General features: G+C 32.6%; 1 protein-coding gene across 3 annotated transcripts in view; it reads left to right on the forward strand.

Annotated features, from left to right (window-relative positions):
* Positions 1-3,169: 3,169 nt before the first annotated feature.
* Positions 3,170-19,364, forward strand: part of LOC141454878 (uncharacterized) — a 70,983-nt gene continuing 54,788 nt past the window's right edge. For 2 of the 3 annotated variants that reach the window (XR_012459002.1, XR_012459001.1), the window contains exons 1-7: positions 3,255-3,569; positions 6,771-7,196; positions 7,278-7,414; positions 7,841-8,057; positions 9,722-9,859; positions 10,378-10,578; positions 13,508-13,640. The gene's annotated coding sequence lies outside the window, so the exon portion shown is untranslated. Of the gene's footprint in view, positions 3,570-6,770; positions 7,197-7,277; positions 7,415-7,840; positions 8,058-9,721; positions 9,860-10,377; positions 10,579-13,507; positions 13,641-19,364 lie in introns of all 3 variants that reach the window. The other variant, XR_012459000.1, reaches the window with a different exon arrangement.

A 19,364-nucleotide genomic window follows, 5' to 3' on the forward strand; every position in this document is an offset into this window, starting at 1 on the left:
GATTTTACTAAAAAATACAAATATAATGTCACTGCGAGCAAGCAGTCTTAAGAGGAACAAGAGGAAATATGAGCTACTCGTAAGTCTTGTCCAGATCCACTGGCGGAATTTGCTGCCTCTCTATATCTTGAAAATTAAAGATATAAAAGAAACAATAATACATTCACATATAAATAGTATAAAAAGTACTCAGAAAATGAGTGATAAGTGAACTTCGTAAACTTACAATTATCTTGGAATCAAAGCGCCCCTTTTAAATCTTAAAATTAGTGGTCAAATTTATCAGCACTCTTGGTATTCCAGTTACATCGATTTTTAAGATATTTAGAATTTACTTTAAAGGGCTGCACCGATTTTTCTTAAATTTGAAATGATAATTACCCCCTATCAAATCAATAAGTTTTTAATTAGAACATTTTTCTCGAGAAATTATTTTTGTAAGTTTTAGGGAATCTGGAAGTTCGTTTGTTTTAGGGAATCTTTCGAAAAGATTCGAGGGAATCAGAAGAAATAAAGGCTCAATTACAAACCTGTACATTTGAGTTTCATTCATAAGTTACTAAAAAAAGATTCCTTGTACTTTATATGTTTTAAGAAAATTTGAAATTATAACTGTAATAATTACAGTAAGAGAAATTAGTGTGAGTATTTCACACTGGATGTTGGTATACTTACCACCTACTAGAACAGCTCTTATCAGCAAAGCGGGTATTCCAACTTCTGATGAATGCTTCTTTCTTTCCTGTTCTTCCTCGCGTTGCTCATCGCTTCCTTCTTACTCTTGATTCTCACCCCCTTTGCCAACACCTTCTTCTTCGTTTCCATTTTCGTCGCCTGACTCTTTATCTTCACCTTTCTGACTAGTGATTGATTGCATTGGCGAAACTACTGCCAAAACCGTTTGCACATCCCATAGAAACTCCAGCATTTGCTTCTGCAATTTAGACATTTATATCAATTAATCAATTTTTATACCGTACGAGACAAATTTTAATCAGCCTGAACTTGGATTTCTCTTACCATAGAAAGGAGCATGGTAACGTTTCAAATTTAACATGAAAAGAAATAATTATAACTCAGTGATGGGGCACGCTTCTCTCTAAAGCAGCATTTCGCTTTACTTTTACTGTTACCATCTACGTATTTAGTGAAAATTATGCGTTAATAAAATCGATGTTTGTACACAAACCTGGAGAACGCTTCTTTCTTTCCTCGCATTCATCTTTGCCCTCCCCTTCCTCATCGTTTTCTTCTTCTACTTCACTTTCACACTCTGCCCTCACCCTCTTCGTCACTCCCTTTTCGTTGCCTGACTCTTTTACCATTCTGAGTAGAGATTGCTAAGGCGGAACCACTGTCTGAACCTTTTGCAATTGCCTTAGAATCTCCAGCATTTGCTTCTGCAATTTAGACATTAATTAATTTAATAAATAATGATTTTCTTCAAAACTAATTAACAACATAGAAATTTTCTTTTTTTTTAGTTTATAAAACAAAAGATTATCAATTATTCAATTTTCAAACTGTTAGGAGACAAATATTCTTCAGGTTGAATTTAAAATTCTTTTGATACCGATTGATAGTGAATATATGACAATCACGGTAAAAGCTTCAATGTTGACCTTCTACCGGCAATTCTTGTTTTATGACATTACAGAATTCTCTTCCTCTTTTTACGGTCTGAGTTGTTTTGTAAAATGGTCTGTAGTGACAACTATTCAGTTGATTTCTTTAATCTATTCATAAAAAAAAAAGCAACAAATTTTATATGAAATATTGTTCCAGAGAAATAAATTATTATTTTATCTCAGTGGTGGGTTAGGCTTCCCTCTAAAATCGCCATTTCACTTTTTTCGTTTAGTGTAATGCATGGTTCTACAATCTTCATAATGCTTATAAAAATTAAAAATTGCTCAAATTGTTCAAAGTTTTAAGAGAGATGAATTAAATTCTTGAGAATCTTAATTAGAGAAAATCATGTAAATATTCACGTCAGAATTTTTTAATTCAGAAAAGTACACAAAATATGCACTTTTAATCGAAATTTTATTTTTAAGAAGTATAACATTTCCTCATTCACTGATAAGAAAAACTACTGAATAAGCGAACTTAAATTTTTAAAGTTTGTTTTTACCTGATAAGTAAAGGGCGAGGAACACTGCAGGTTTGGATGAAATACGTTTATTTGAAATTAAAGTGAAGAGACCATTCTTCATTGGCAACTTTAATAACTGCTTTTTTGTTTTCTTTTTAAATTATATCACGATGTCACCTTCATTGCTCTTTCCGAGTCAAGTTTGTTATTTTCAAAAATATTTTCTGCAAAGGCCTCGTGATTACGGTTTCCTGATATTGAGTGAAAAATAATTGTATAACAGTTAATTATTATAATTGCTTGCGATTTTTCAGAATCCACAATGAATTAGATGTGCTTTATTTATTTCAATTAAACACAGATTCCTTCATGATATTGCTATATATTTACTGCTATTCATAACTCAAAAAGAGGTACCAGAAGAACCGTTGCGTACTCCTGAAGAAATGCCTGTCAGGCATCCTTATCTCATATTTTATTTTACCATCTTCTTTATGACTTCAGATATCCTTTACAATGAAAACTGGCCTGTACTTGCGGCCTCCCTGACTCTACGACTTAATTGCTCTAACCGTCTCAGTCTGTGCTTTTTTTTGGACAAAATACGTTTTCTGCAAAACAACGTTTCATCTCACAGTCACACATTTTCACCACACATCACACTTTTCTTTTTACGAGTACAGATCTGCGGATCCATAATTAAACACTTGTTAAGCATTGTAAATGGGGAACTTTAATTATAATCTCATAAATTTTGACCTTGTAGCATGCATGTTTTTGGTTTCCCAGTTGGGGTTTGTACTTGCATCCATCATCTGAGGTCCACCTTTGTTTTGAGTTACTGACTTCGACCAGGTTTCCGACTGACTCTAGACTTGTTGACTGAGTGTGAGTGAGGGAGGTTAAAGTGTAGCTAGTAATCCGGAGCCCTTTCCTTTAAATTATATTTCATGGAATAAAAATGACATTGATTTTTTTCTATCAAGGATTGGATGGTATAAACCAAGTTTAAGTTGAGCTTATCAAGAATAGTTCATAATATTAGAGAATTGGGAAAGGATTAATAGAGTGGTTAGCGAATACTGGATTCCAACTCGAACATCACGGGTTTGAATCTAACTGCTGGCTCTTAGATTTTATCTTCCTAGGAGCTTCTTACAGCTCACGGTGATCTACAGTGTTGTTTGTAAATAGTTATGTTATATTGATGTTGATTGAATTTATTTTAGGAAGTTATTCAAGAAGGCAGCGGCATCAAGAAGTCCTTTAAAGTTTCGTCACTGTAACCAGATCGTAGTACAACCTCTACCACTATCATGTAGTGATAATCTGTACTTTCAACTTCATTAACAGTCTTTGTCCCGTACGTTACCAGAGCAAGTTATTTCTGTAAATTTCAATTAGATAAAAACGCTATTTCTGACTCCAACCAAACAGAGATCAAAATTTAAAGAAAACGAAAATATAAGGGCAAGTAAGCAAACTTCATATTACAAACTTTTTCTGCTACTTCTTTTTAATAAACTTATTAGTTCCTATAAATTTAAAATTATATATTTTCTTTAGTATCCATATTAAATATTTTTAATTTTTTCACTCCCTCACCAACTTTGATAAAACCAAAGAGAAGCAAAACAGATAATTATTGCTGTAAGTCAGGATTTGATTCTGGCTGTTATAAAGCAAAAAAGACGTTACTGGTTTATAGAAATATTGTCGAAATTTATTCGATGAGACATCTTTAAAAAAATTATTAAAAGAGATTATTTTCGAAGCAAAGCTTAAGTATTACAGGTTAAATCATTCACTCAATAACAATTTTATAAATGTTACTTTGGAATGTTTAGTAATTATTTGTAGCAAATTCAACACTAATCATATTAAAGTTGAAAATTCCTCGATAACTATCCAATAATTGAGGAAGGTTCAATGGGTGTTTATAACACCATCATGGGGAAATGATCAGAGTTTAGATCGTATAGTCGAAATTCATTGACTCTTGAAAGATGGTCGTAAATCCACAGTGCAATATTTTATTTCATAATTGCAAATAAACTCTTAAAGTAAGGTTCATGCTCCGATGTTTACAAAAGGGTTTACTAAAGGTATTTCGAGCTGCGTTAAACATGGTTATTCCCGCAGTTGCTGAAACAAACCGTTCTTGAGTGAAATAATCAGAAATAGACACGATTTTTCAATTCCGGCGGAACTTCAGTTTTTTATTGCTTAAACCGATAAATTAGTTAGAGCTGATAGTTATTTAAATTTTGTTTCTATCTTGAATAGCAGTCCCCCCAATTGTGTTACGAGTTTCATTTCCTCGTTAGACTGCAGCCTAGGGAAGAGTCAAAAAATGGTACTGTGTATTATTCTAAATACTTATTGAAAATTGAAATTTTATTCCCAACAGATTATTTGCTGATTCGATTATCATTGTGGTAACTATAAGGTACTAAACAAGACGCATGCAACAAAAATGCTAGGTTTATTACCACAGAAGAACCATAACCATATATCTGTCCAACCTATCTTCAGATTTCTTAGGGATGATTGTTACGATTTATTAGAAGTTTTGTAGCATATAGAAATTGATTTTGATTCCTGTAGTTTAGATTGTAACCAAGATTTATTTTTAAATGAGCAATAGGTACCTTCAAGTAGATTAAAGTGACAAATATACAGGTTGTGAATAATCAGAAATACTTCAGGAAAAAATTTTTTATTCTAATGTAGATTGCGTAAACATAAGGTTCTAGAAGTTTTTTTTCAAGATACATAGTTTAAGCGCAATATCTATTGTACTTTGTCCTAGCAGGGTTGACCATCCTGACAATCGTTAATTGCATTCCCTGACCCAGATCCAGCTCCTTGACTAGTTGCTTCAGCAGCCTGATCGCAATTCGTTACGTTGGCAGAACTTGTTCCTAGTCCTTCAGCAGTTGCGTTTGCTTCTGATGGTGCTGCTTCTGTAAAATCGACAAGTTTTTATTTGTATTCATATAACAGTAAATGTTAGAAAGTATCGAGCCAGTTTAGTAATCAATCGAGTAAGTTTTGTAACTGCGACTTATTATATTGCAATTCACAAAAAAAGAAGTGTTTTCGTGACGTTAGCAATCATTCGTAGAAAAGATTAGGCTGAGTTTAGTTTAGTTCTTTGCTGGCGTACATTTACTTGTTAAATTTCAAGTTACTTAAAATGAAGCTTTAAATCGGCGGATCAATCTTTGTCTAAGATGATTAAAAATCAGTAAGCTTTCTTAAGACATGAAGGGATTCAATTGCATATAAAATATTAGCAAATATATAAACTGAATAGTTACCAGCGGTATAAACGAAGAGGAACACTGCAAAGAGTGCAAACAACAAACTGTGACGGAACATGGTTGAAGTAGAAGTGAGGAGTCCATTCTTTAAGTCCCCCTTTTATACCCGAAGTTCATTTGCAAATCACCTAATTACGATATCTATTTCCAACGTCAGTCATCTGAAATATATAAAAACCTTTTTTTTCAAAGACCTTGTGATAGGTTGATTATAACATTACTTTTAGTTTATTTACTATAAAAAACAGGGTGATACTAAAAATAAATTTTCTTTTATTTGACATGTAATATTATTATTAGGAAAAGTATAGATTGTAAACACTCTTTGAGTTCTGAGATAGCCGGTAGATACGTAGGGTAAAATTGACCCAGAAACAAATATATGATTTATTTTTAAATACTATAAACTTCAACAGAACATACAATTTAATAAATAGAAAAAAATAATAATAATTAGAAGTAGTATTATTGAAAAAATTAAAAGAACAATACAAAGTAAAAAATCAGGTGTATTTAATTCTCAGGTGTTCGAGAAATGCATTAGCTCTAGATTGCATCTATCATAATGTCCTCAGAGAATTAGTAAACCCACTCTTTTGTTTTATCTTTTTTTTAGGACTTTTTGCCCTTTCTTTGTTTTAATTTTAGCTCATTATTGTTTTTCATGGATATATTGGAACTAAGCGATAAGGGCATTCTTTTTTAGGGTAGGCGTTTCAAAATAGTATGTTTAAAAGGTAGCAAACTGAAATGAATGTGCAAATTACACTAACATACAATATAGTTAGATCCAGCAGAGATAGTTCTTGTGTGCAATAATTGGGTTTAGTGCTCCGAGGAAAACTCTTGCTAATGAAACACAACACTTTCTATATATTTAATAAATATATGATATATTTAATACGCACTTTCAAACGCTAACATTTATTAAGAACGATTGAAAATTTTGGTAGCACATAATTCGCCGTGTTAGTTTTTTTAATCTACACTTAATAACTTCTAGTCGGGCTTATCTTTTGGATAAATTCTAATTTTAATTCTACATATTATTATCAATTAATTTATTACTTATTAATCAATGCTGTTACCTAAACTTCCTGTAAAAAAAAAAAATAACAATAGTACAGATGAAATAACGATTGCAATAGAAAATATGTATTTTAAAGAATAATGGACACCTCACTTATTATATTGATAACATTATTCGTGACAGGTTGTGGTCTGTACACTTTGAGACGATCATCTTCGTTAACAGATGAGACAAAATTACTACACAGTAAATTTAATTAGAAAAATTAAGTCAAAAGTATAATAATGAAATAATAATAATAAAAGTTGTTATCTTACAGAGACATCTGGTGACGTTAAAGCAGATACTGAAGATCATAGAACAAGTTTCGCTAATGTGTATAGTGACTAAATGTTGACCGAATTAAATGGTCGATTTGAAAGATCTGGGTCTGTAAATCGAAATCAACAACGAAAGCCAATTGTTAGCATGGTAAACCGTGCAATGACAGAGCACAGTAGATGGTTGTACTTGAATGTCATTTTTAATAGAAAAATATAATTAATATTGGAAATTTTATTTGGAAATCCAAAAAGCTTTATTATGTATTAGATAATACATGACATCTTTCAAAACTGGTCCATTAATGGTCTGCTAAGCTCGTGCAGGCATAACCAGTTCTTCAGGACTTCTTCAATATTTAAACAAAAATGAAAAATAATTCTTTTACAAATTCGCAAGGAATGAAAATTTGAACTAGCAACCTGTAAGAAATTTAAACAGAAATAAATTAGATTATCCTTCATGTCGAAAAGTTTTACGTCTAATTTTATTACTTATATTTCAGGTGCGGGAACGTTCAGACAGCAAGTATTATAGGAAATTAAAGTATATGAAAATGTGAGGCATGTCGCTGTTCAGCATAATAGAAAGATTAATCTCATCGACTAAATAATATTTAAAAAAGTCATGGATTGTTTAATTGTGAGTACATTAAATAGATATATTGTTAATGTGACTAGTATATATTACATTAACCACCTATGGGTAGTTGAAAACGAAATAAAAAAAATTCTCATATTTTATTAGTATGAATTAGTAAATTAAAACAGAGTTCGCAGCTATTGATAATTCAAATTTAGTGGAATCTTGAATACAAAAAAAGTTAATTTCTTTGAAATTACTTAACATGTAATTTTACCAAATGCTTCCAAAACTTTTTATGAGATTTAAGCATTTTTACCAATGAAATGTTTATAATACTTTTTTGAAAGCGAGTTATCTGTATATACCTTAATATATTTTAACACATGCAATACTGGAATTTATTGAAAAATTTATGTGTTATAGTGTTGAGATTTTTTAATATATTGAAAAATTTATTCGTATTTTTATAAATTTTTGTTGCAGAGGTAGCATGTTGAGTGCATACAGCTGGAACAACTACAGCTATTTCAAGCGTTATTAAAGATCATTGTTTTCACTAAAACCTCTCTAATGCAGACATAATTGAGTTATTACATGAAACTCTTCAGTTACAGAAGCAATCCGTGCTGATGTGAAATAACCAGCAACACGTTCGACTTTATAATTGCAGCGGAACTTCTATTACCCACTCCTTAAGCATGTAAGTGATTTGTAAAAGCTAATAGATCAATTGTTGCATAAGTTTTGTTTTCTCGGTAAGCTGCAGTCTAGGAGTCAAAAAATGGTACTGTATATTATTCTAAATACTTATTAAAACCTGAAATTTTATTCGAAACTGATTACTTGCTGATTCGATTATCATTGTGATAACTATAATATAAGGTATCAAACAAGGCGAGTGCTGCAAAATGCCAGCGTTATTACCACAGAAGAACAATATATCTGTTCATGTTATCTCAAGATTTCTTATGAATGTTTGTTACGATTTATTAAAAGTTTGTGTAGCATATAAAAATTGATTTTGATTCCTGTAGTTGAGATGGTAACAAAGATTTATTTTTAATTGAGCAATAGGCACCTTAAATAATCTACAGGCGCCTTAAATGAATGTGAATAATGTACAGGTAGTGAATAATCAGGCATACTTCAGGAAAAATAGTTTTATTCTAATGTAGATTGCGTAAACATAAGGTTCTAGAAGTTTTTTTTCAAGATACAAAGTTTAAGCGCAATATCTATTCTGCTTTGTCCTAGCAGGGTTGACCATCATGACAATCGTTAACTGCATTTCCTGACCCAGATCCTGCTCCTTCACTAGTTGCTTGAGCAGCCTGATTATCATTAGTTACAGTGGCAGAACTTGTTCCTAGACCATCAGCAGTTGCGTTTGCCTCTGTTGATCTGTTGTTACAGTTGCTTCTGTAAAATCGCCAAGTTTTTATTTGTCTTCATATAAAAGTATATGTTAGAAGGTAAAAAGCTAGCTTAGTGAACACTGGCGTAAGCTATGTAACTACAAGTTCTCATATTGAGATACGAAAAAAATACATTTCGTAGAAAAACATAGACGGTGATAAGTGTAGTGTTTTGGTAGCGTACAATTTTAAGTCAGTAAACACAAAATAGAATCCAAAATCTTTCATAAGACGATGTGGAATCTATTCCACATAAAATATTAGTGAATAAATAAAGTGAATATTTACCGGCAGTATAAATGAAGATGAACACTGCAAAGAGTGCAAACAACAAATTGTGACGGAACATGGTTGAAGTAGAAGTGAGGAGCCCATTCTTTACGTCCCGCTTTTATAGCCCATATTCATTCTCAAATCACCTAATTACGATATCACCATTTCCAGCGTCAATCAAAGTATATAGAAACATTTTTTTAATAACCTTGTGATAAGTTGATTGTAATATTACTAGTATATTATTAGTAAATGGTCGAGGAGGACGGTCTAGGTCTGTAATTCGAAATGAACAGCGAAAGTAACTTTATTCTTGATTATCCGAGTAATGAAGGAGCACCGTAGATGGTTGTATTTCAATAATATTTCTAAAAGAAAAATATAATTAACTGATTGTTACAAACGGTTTTTTTAAAATGTGATATCTTTTTTTATCGAATGGCTGATACATGACATATTTCAGAACTGGTCCATTAATGGCCTGCTAAGCTCGTGCAGTCGTAACCAGTTTTTCAGGAGTTCTTAAAAATTTAAGCAAAGATGAAAAATAATTCTTAAGAAATGCAGTAAAAAAGAAAATTCGAACTTGCAACCTATAAGAAATTTAAACAGAAATAGATTAGTTTATCCTTCATGTCGAAAAAATTTTCGTCTAATTTCATTACTTATGTTTCAGGTGCGGAAACGTTCGGAGAGCAGGCATTATCGGAAATTGAAGTGGAGGGAAATGTGAGGCATGCCTTAGTTGAGCATATTAGATAGATTACATCAGATCTACTTTATAAAATTAGGAAAAGACAAAGATAATTTAATTGTGAGTACATTAAATAGATATATTGTTAATTTAACGTTTATTAAATTACATCACACTTTTGGCTAGTAGACAAAGAAAGAAAAGTCTTATATTTTAATAATATAAATTAGTCTATTATAACAGAGTTCACAGCTATTGATAAGTTTAATCAGATCGACTAAATAATATTTAAAAACGTCACGGATTGTTGAATTGTGAATACATTAAATAGATATATTTTTAATTCAACTTTTATATGTTTTTTTAAGATATAAATGCTAATTGAAAAAGAAAAAAAATCTTATATTTTCTTAATATAAATTAGTACATTAAAACAACTTATCATCTACTGATCATTGTTTTTTGTGATTTTCTGAAAGCTAGTTATTCCACCTTGATATACATGAATACGAAATTTATTTTCTATATTATATCAGATGCAATACTGGAATTTATTGAAGATTTGGTTTGTGTTATGGTGTTAGCATTTTTTAATAAACCAAAAATATATTCGTATTTCTATGTAATTTTTGTTATAGAGGTAGCTTGTGGGGTGCTTACAGCTGGAAAAACAACAGCAATTTCGAGCTATATTAAAGATAATGGTTTTCACTAAAATCTCTGTACATAAAACATGAAACTCCTTAGTTGCAGAAGCAATTTGTGCTGATGTGAAATAACCAGCAATATGTTCTACTTTTTAATTGCAGCGGAACTTCTATTTCCCACTGCTTAAGCATGTAAGTGATTTCTAATAGATGATGGTTGAATTGTTGCATAAGTTTTGTTTCCTCGTTAAACTGCAGGCTAGGAATTAGTCAATAAATAGCATTCTATTATTCTAAATACTTATTGAAACTTGAAATTTTATCGCAACTGATTATTTCCTTATTCCATTTCCATTGAGCTAACCATAAGGTACTAAACAAGGCGTTGCAACCAAAATGCTAGGGTAATTACCACAAAACAAGCATAATTATATCTCTGTTCATGCTATCTCCTGATTTCTAAGAAATTTTTGTAACGATTTTTTTAGAAGTTTGTGGAGCATATAAAAATTGATTTGGTTTTCTGTAGTTCAGATCTTGGGCAAGATTAGTTTTAATCAAGTAATAAGGTACCATAAGGTATTAGGTCAGCTATAAAGCTGATTACAAAAAAAGTGACAAATATACAGGTTGAGAATAATTAGACATACTTCAGAAAAAATAGTTTTATTCTAATGTAGATTGCGAAAACCATGTTCTAGAAGTTTTTTCAAAATACATAGTTTAAGCGCAATATCTATTGTGCTTTATCCTAGCAGGGAAGACCATCCCCACATGTGTTAATCGCATTTCCTGACCCAGATCCTGCTCCTTGACTAGTTGCTTCAGCAGCCTGATTGTCATTAGTTACAGCGGCAGAACTTGTTCCTACACCATCAGCAGTTGCGTTTGCCACTGACGCTGTTGCTTCTGTGAAATCGCCAAGTTTTTATTTGTCTTCATATGAAAGTATATGTTAGAAGGTAAAAAGCTAGCTTAGAGAACACTGGCGTAAGCTATGTAATAACTACAAGTTCTCGTATTGAGATACGAAAAAAATGTTGCGTAGAAAAACTTAGACGGAGATAAGTCTAGGGTTTTTGTAGCGTACATTTGTAAGTCAGTAAACACTAAATAGAATCCCGCGAGAGGCTACAGACTACTTGTAAAATATAACGTTACATGAAATATAAATTTAAATCGATGGATAAACTTTTAACGGCAAAGACTACAAATCCAAAATATTTCATAAGACGATGTGGGATTCTATTGTATATAAAATATTAGTGAATAAATAAAGTGAATATTTACCAGCGGTATAAACGATGAGGAACACTGCAAAGAGTGCAAACAACAAACTGTGACGGAACATGGTTGAAGTAGAAGTGAGGAGCCCATTTTTTACCAGCCCCTTTTATACCCCAAGTTTATTCTCAAATCACCTAATTACGATATCACCATTTCCAGTATCAATCAAAGTATATAGAATATTTTTTTTAGTGACCTTGTGATAAGTTAGTTATAATATTACTATTAGTATTTTTGTATTCTATAAAAAATAGTGACACTAATAACAAATTTTCTATTATTTTAGTTTTAATACATTTTTATTTGTTACGTAATTAGGGAAAGTTTATATTGCAGTAACACTTTTTGAGTTCTGAGATCGCCGGGAAATACATAGGGTTAAATTGACCAAGAAACAAATATACTATTGAGGTTTAAATCCTATAAACATTAATAGAACTTAGAATTTAATGAATAGTAAAAATTAATAATAATTAGAAGTAGTATTGTTAAAAAAAAATAAAACAACAATATGAAGCAAAAAATCAGGTGTAATTTAATTCCCAGGGGTTCGAGAAAAGCACTGTATCTAGATTGCGTGTATCACTTATGTCCTCAGGTAATAAGTAAACCTTCTTTTTTTGTGTGATCGTTGTTTTAATACTTTTAGCACTTTCTTTGTATTTATAATGGCTCAGTTTGGTTTTCATGTATATCTTACAAACCTAGTACCCAACAAAGGGATAAAGGCATTCTTTTTTTAGGGTACCTATTTCCAGTAAGGTATGAATAAAATTTAACAAACTAAATTCACACCCACAGTACAGTTAGATCCAGCAGAGATCGTTCATACTTGGGTTTAATGCTCCGAGGAGAACTCGTGCTTATGAAGAACAACACTTTGTATCGCACATAGATATATTTATATTCATATTTATTTATTAAGAAACATTAAAAATTTGGGTAGAATATACGCTTCTCCCGGTTGGTTTTTTTATTCTATAGCTAATAACATGTAGTCGGGCTTGTCTCTCGGATTAAATACTTATTTTAATTCGACCTTTTATTTAAATGTTAATCAATGCTATCGCATAATATTCCTGTAAGAAAAAAAGTGAGTATAGTACAGATGGAACAGGGATTACGATAGTGAAATAAGTATTTTAATAATTACATGTTCGCCTCCTTCTATTTAAAAGATGATCCGTGACAGTTTGTACTTTGTACTCTTTGTTGCATTCATCTTTGTTCACAGATGAGGCAAAATTACTATTGACTAAATTTGATTAGGAAAATTCAGTCAATAGTTAAATAATGAAATAATAAAAAAGAAAATAGAGGTTGTTATACAAAGACATTTAGAACAGATGAAGTAGCTTCTGAAGGTCATAGAACAAGTTTCGATAATGTGCTGAGTAGTCAAGTGTTAACCGAAGCAAATGGTCAAGGAGGAGGATCTAAATCCAAATGTACAGCGAAAGTTACTATAAGCTTGATCAACCGAGCAGTGAAGGAGCACAGAAGATGGTTGTATTTGAATAATATTTCTAAAAGAAAAATATATTTAACTGATGGTTACAAATGGTTTTATTAAAATGTGATATCTTTTTTTATCGAATGGCTGATGCATGACATATTTCAGAACTGGTCCATTAATGGCCTGCTAAGCTCGTGCAGTCGTAACCAGTTTTTCAGGAGTTCTTAAAAATTTAAGCAAAGATGAAAAATAATTCTTAAGAAATGCAGTAAAAAAGAAAATTCGAACTTGCAACCTATAAGAAATTAAAACAGAAATAGATTAGTTTATCCTTCATGTCGAAAAGTTTTTCGGCTAATTTCATTACTTATGTTTCAGGTGCGGAAACGTTCGGAGAGCAGGTATTATCTGAAATTGAAGATAGAGTAGCATGAGGCATGTCGCAGTTGAGCATAATAGATTGCATCAGATCTTCTTTATGAAATTAGGAAATGACAAAGATAATTTAATTGTGAGTACATTAAATGGTTATATTGTTAATTTAACGTGTATATATATTACATCAGACTTTTAGGCTAGTAGACAAAGAAAGAAAAATCTTATATTTTAATATCGTAATATAAATTAGACTATTATAACAGAGTTCACAGCTATTGATAAGTTTAATCAGATCAACTAAATAATATTTAAAAACGTCACGGATTGTTGAATTGTGAATACATTATATAGATATATTTTTAATTCAACGTTTATATGTTATTTTGCGATATAAAGGCTAATTGAAAAAGAAAAAAAAATCTTATATTTTCCTAATATAAATTAGTACATTAAAACAACTTATCAGCTACTGATCATTGTTTATTGTGATTTTCTGAAGCTAGTTATTCCACCTAGATATACAAGAATACGAAATTTATTTTCTATATTATATCAGATGCAATACTGGAATTTATTGAAGATTTGGTTTGTGTTATGGTGTTAAGATTTTTTAATAAATTAAAAAATATATTCGTATTTCTATGTAATTTTGGTTGTAGAGGTAGCTTGTGGGGGGCTTACAGCTGGAAAAACTACAGCAATTTCGAGCTATATTAAAGATCATGGTTTTCACTAAAATCTCTGTACACATAAAACATGAAACTCCTTAGTTGCAGAAGCAATTTGTGCTGATGTGAAATAACCAGCAATATGTTCTACTTTTTAATTGCAGCAGAACTTCAATTACCCACTGCTTAAGCATGTAAGTGATTTCTAATAGATGATGGTTGAATTGGTGCATAAGTTTTGTTTCCTCGTTAAACTGCAGGCTAGGAATTAGTCAATAAATAGCATTCTATTATTCTAAATACTTATTAAAAAATTGAAATTTTATCGCAACTGATTATTTCCTTATTCCATTAACATTGTGCTAACCATAAGGTACTAAACAAGGCGTTGAAACCAAAATGCTAGGGTAATTACCACAAAACAAGCATAATAATATCTCTGTTCATGCTATCTCCAGATTTCTAAGAAATGTTTGTTACGATTTTTTTAGAAGTTTGTGGAGCATATAAAAATTGATTTGGTTTTCTGTAGTTCAGATCTTGGGCAAGATTAGTTTTAATCAAGTAATAAGGTACCTTATAGCTGATTACAAAAAAAGTGACAAATATACAGGTTGAGAATAATTAGACATACTTCAGAAAAAATTGTTTTATTCTAATGTTGATTGCGAAAACAAGGTTGTAGAAGTTTTTTTCAAAATACATAGTTTAAGCGCAATATCTATTGTGCTTTATCCTAGCAGGGAAGACCATCCCCACATGTGTTAATCGCATTTCCTGACCCAGATCCTGCTCCTTGACTAGTTGCTTCAGCAGCCTGATTGTCATTAGTTACAGCGGCAGAACTTGTTCCTACACCATCAGCAGTTGCGTTTGCCACTGACGCTGTTGCTTCTGTGAAATCGCCAAGTTTTTATTTGTCTTCATATAAAAGTATATGTTAGAAGGTAAAAAGTTAGCTTAGAGAACACTGGCGTAAGCTATGTAATAACTACAAGTTCTCGTATTGAGATATGAAATAAATATTGTGTAGAAAAACTTAGGCGGAGATAAGTGTAGGGTTTTTGTAGCGTACATTTGTAAGTCAGTAAACACTAAATAGAATCCCGCGAGAGGCTACAGACTACTTGTAAAATATAACGTTACATGAAATATAAATTTAAATCGATGAATAAACTTTTAACGGAAAAGACTACAAATCCAAAATATTTCATAAGATGATGTGGGATCTATTGCACATAAAATATTAGTGAATATTTACCAGCGGTATAAACGAAGAGGAACACTGCAAAGAGTGCAAACAACAAACTGTGACGGAACATGGTTGAAGTAGAAGTGAGGAGCCCATTCATTACGTCCCGCTTTTATAGCCCATATTCATTCTCAAATCACCTAATTACGATATCACCATATCCAGTATCATTAAATGTATATAGAAACATTTTTTTAATAACCTCGTGATAAGTTGATTATATTACTATTAGTTATTTTTACTCTTGAAAATAGTGACACTAATAATAAATTTTCTATTATTTTACATTTAATACATTTGTATTAGTTACGTAATTAGGAAAAGTTTATATTGCAGTAACACTCTTTGAGTTCTGAGATCGCCGGGAAATTCATAGGGTTAAATTGACCAAGAAACAAATATACTATTGATGTTATATCCTATAAAGATTAATAGAACTTAGAATTTAATGAATAGTAAAAATTAATAATAATTAGAAGTAGTATTGTTAAAAATATAAAGCAAAAAATCAGGTGTAATTCAATTCCCAGGGTTCGAGAAAAGCACTATATCTATGAAGATTGCGTGAATCACTTATGTCCTCAGGTAATAAGTAAACCTTCTCTTTTGTTTGATCGTTGTTTTAATACTTTTAGCACTTTCTTTGTATTTATAATGGCTCAGTGTGGTTTTCATATATATCTTACATACCTAGTACCCAACAAAGTGATAAGGGGCATTCTTTTTTTAGGGTACCTATTTCCAGTAAGGTATGAATAAAATTTAAGAAACTAAATTCACACACACAGTACAGTTAGATCCAGGAGAGATCGTTCATACTTGGGTTTAATGCTCCGAGGAGAAATCGTGCTTATGAAGAACAACACTTTGTATCACACATAGATATATTTATATTCCTATTTATTTATTAAGAAACATTAAAAATTTGGGTAGAATATACGCTTCTCCCGGTTGGTTTTTTTAATCTATAGGTAATAACTTGTTTGATGCGCTGGAGGTTACTCTTGGCGACCAGGTTTTCTATCTGCTTCCTGTCTATATAAGCGGATCGGAATGGGAAAATATTTTCTCCAATTTAAATAATTTATTTCTGGAAGATGGTAGGTCTAATATTGTCATTATAGGCGATTGTAATGTGAGAATCAGCAGTGAACAGGTTCTACCTGACGAAATTATTTTCACTTCGCTCCCAATAGAACTATCCAGAGCCTCTAAAGATTCTATAATTAATGCTAAGGGTCGGCGTTTTTTTGAATTCTGCGATGAAAATGATTTGATCATTATGAATGGGCGCTGCAGGGGGGATCCTCAGGGCCACTTTACTTATGTTGGACCCCAAGGTTGTTCTGTAAACGTTCTCTGCTGTGTACCTGTAGACCTAGTTCACCTAGTTAGTGAATTCCGGGTAATAGCTGAACCCTTCTCGGATCATCTCCCTATTTCACTATCAATATTCAGGAGAAGGTCGGAGGCAAATGTACTGCCACTGTTGCTTCAGCTGAAGTGGAACTCCTGTTTCATGGACCTTTACAAGTCTCGTGTAGAGTATAAAGTAAGTGAAATCTCGGTAGAATCAGATAATCCTGAAATGGCTCTTTCCAAATTGACAGACTGTATCAGAGAGGCCGCGCCCAAACAACCAGGTATGAATCAATTGAATTTGTCTCGTAGGCAATTATGGTTTGACTGGGATTGTCAGAGGAACAGGAAGAAAGTCTTTGCTTTGTTGAATCTATTTAGGAAAACTAACAGCGCCATTGTTAGAAAGGAATATGTTGTCGCTAGCTCAAAGTATAAAACTCTATGTAAAAATAAAAAAGATGAATTTTTTCAAAATTTAACTTGTAAATTTGATGGGATTCGAGAGAGTAAGGAGTTTTGGACACTGGCTAAAATATTTAAGAGAGTTTCCCCTCGGCTGTCAGGGGTGTTTCCCGTGTCAACCTGGCGAGACCATTTTATCTCTTTACTCTTCGCAGCCAACGAGTTCTGTCTGATACCTTTTGCAGAGCCGTATATTGCCTCTCATACTTTGGATGATCCTTTTACCATGGATGAACTGAGAGTGGTGTTAAAAAAAGCGAAAGACAACAAAGCTCCGGGGCTAGACCGAATTCCGCATGAGTATTTTAAGAATGCTCCCGAATCCTTTCTTCAGTTGCTGCTGGCAGTGTTTAATGAGATATATTCGTCTGGAAGGGTTCCTGCAAGTTTTGGAGAGGCTATTATATTCCCAATCTTTAAGAAGGGTGATCTGCATGACATAAATAATTACAGAGGTGTTTCCTTTTTGAATAGTTCTGCCAAGCTATTTGCTGGCTTGCTGCTTCATAGATTGACCTGGTTTGTAAATGAGAATGAACTACTTAATGAATGTCAATCAGGGTTCAGAGCGGGATACTCCACGGTAGACTCTATATTTACATTAGTTAATGTGATTAAATTAAGGCTAAAGCATAAAGGATGTAAACTCTATGCCCTTTTTATAGATCTGAAAGCTGCTTTTGACAGTATTAACTGAGAAGCTCTTTATATAAAAATGTATAGTATGGGAATCTCTAATAGATTTGTCACGGCTGTTAGAAACATGTATTCTGGATCTTTATCGCATGTGTGGACGACGAACGGTTTGTCTGATTCATTTACTGTCACTAGCGGCGTTAGGCAGGGTTGCCAACTGAGTCCCTTGCTTTTCTCAATTTATATTAATGACTTGGCGGACGAATTGCATGATTGGGGATGTTATGTGCAAAATTTTGATGTATGCGGATGACCTTGTTTTGGTCGCCAATTCCCCCCATGACTTACAGATTAATATCTCTATTCTGGACGAGTATTTTGCTAAATGGGGTCTCACTTTAAATCTGGGTAAATCAAAAATTATCGTTTTTCGCAATGGTGGCCCTTTGAAATCTAATGAACATTGGCACTATAGGGGCGAAGAGATAGAAGTGGTAAATTCGTACAAATACCTTAATTACACTAACACCTCGACTGTCATTCCAAGCCCATTTTAAAGAAAAAGCTAGTACTGCGAAATTTGCGCTGAATGGTGTTTGGAAGGACGCCATTTCTAATAATTCTGTGCCTGCTGTTTCTAAAACGAAAATTTTTAATTCGGTTATGCGAGCTATCCTCTGTTATGCAGCTCCAGTTTGGGGATTCGAAGAGTATGAGGTCATAGAGAGGGTGATGCGACTTTTTGTAAAGAGACTCTTCTTCCTCCCTTCTTATACTCCTCATTACATGATTCACTTAGAGACCGGTTTGGACCCCATTTTCTGTTACACTCTGGGTCTTCATTTTAAATATATAGTGAAAGTCTTTAATATGCCCCAGAATAGACTACCTAGAATTTTGGCGACAGAAATTCTAAGAACGGGAACATTCTGGCTCGCCAAATGGAGGACTCTTGCTGCTGAGTACGCGCCTGAGTTGTTACTACGTGGATTTAACGAGTCAGTGGATCTGAAGCCTACTTTAAAAGTGTTATTGGATAGTGTTGTGGCAGGTAGACGTGATGATATGGTTGCCCGGGCTAATACCTCTCACAGGTTCACTCTCTATAAGGAGCTGGATTATGGAGTACGTAGCGGGAGTCTCCTCACTGGCACTGCCGTGGCTATTAGTATCTCACGGTGGATTATGAAGCTTAGAGGTGAGCTACTTTCTTTAAATTTTAGACCCTATAATTCGGAAGGCATTGAGGAATGTTCCCTTTGCAACTTGTGGTCCAGAGAGGACACCATTCATTTTGTATGTGTATGTCCGGTTTTGAAAGAGTTTCGGGTCTCCGTATTTGGTTTAGGGATTCTTCCGAGAGAGGCCTTCGTGAATTTGTTGAATGGCGAGGACTGGCCCGGGCTCGTTCGTTATGCCAAGATGGCGTGGAGGTTCAGGGACGAGATGGTCGCTGAGTTTAATTTCTAGTTTGCTC

Source organism: Rhodnius prolixus, unplaced genomic scaffold (assembly GCF_049639745.1).
Source record: "Rhodnius prolixus isolate KJV_2025 unplaced genomic scaffold, Rpr scaffold_15, whole genome shotgun sequence".
Taxonomy (NCBI): domain Eukaryota; kingdom Metazoa; phylum Arthropoda; class Insecta; order Hemiptera; family Reduviidae; genus Rhodnius; species Rhodnius prolixus.